The sequence below is a fragment of the Grammomys surdaster genome, unplaced genomic scaffold (genome assembly GCF_004785775.1).
Source record: "Grammomys surdaster isolate TR1022 unplaced genomic scaffold, NIH_TR_1.0 62, whole genome shotgun sequence".
Classification (NCBI taxonomy): Eukaryota; Metazoa; Chordata; class Mammalia; order Rodentia; family Muridae; genus Grammomys; species Grammomys surdaster.
Genome location: NW_021604564.1, coordinates 16531271 through 16531755, shown reverse-complemented (window position 1 = coordinate 16531755; position 485 = coordinate 16531271).

Below are 485 nucleotides of genomic sequence, written 5' to 3'. Positions count from 1 at the left end.
TCTCTCTCTCTCTCTCTCTCTCTCTCTCTCTCTCTCTCTCTCTCTCTCTCTCTGAGACAAATGCTAGTGTTGGACTATCTATATACCAGAGGATGACCTTGAACTTCTTATCCTCCTGCCTCTGCCTCCTGGTGCTGGGATGACAGCTGTGTGCCACCACAGTTGGTCTTTGTGTCGTGGAGATTAACTCAGGGCCTTATGTGTGCTAGGCAAGCACTCTACCAATTCAGCTACATCCCAGCCCTGTGCATCTTCTATACTTCTTTTCTAACTGTCATCTTCCCTTCTCTCATTGACTTAGACAGAAAGTTTAGATTGCTGGCTGACTTCTCATTCAATATGGATCTTTTAGGAAGGGCAGCATGGTCTAAGAAGATGATGAGCACAAACAGCAGATGGTCCAGGTGTTTGCGTGCCTCTTGGCATTGACATCTACCAACTGTGTGACTTTGTACAAGCCAATTAACAGCTCCGAGTTTTGGTGC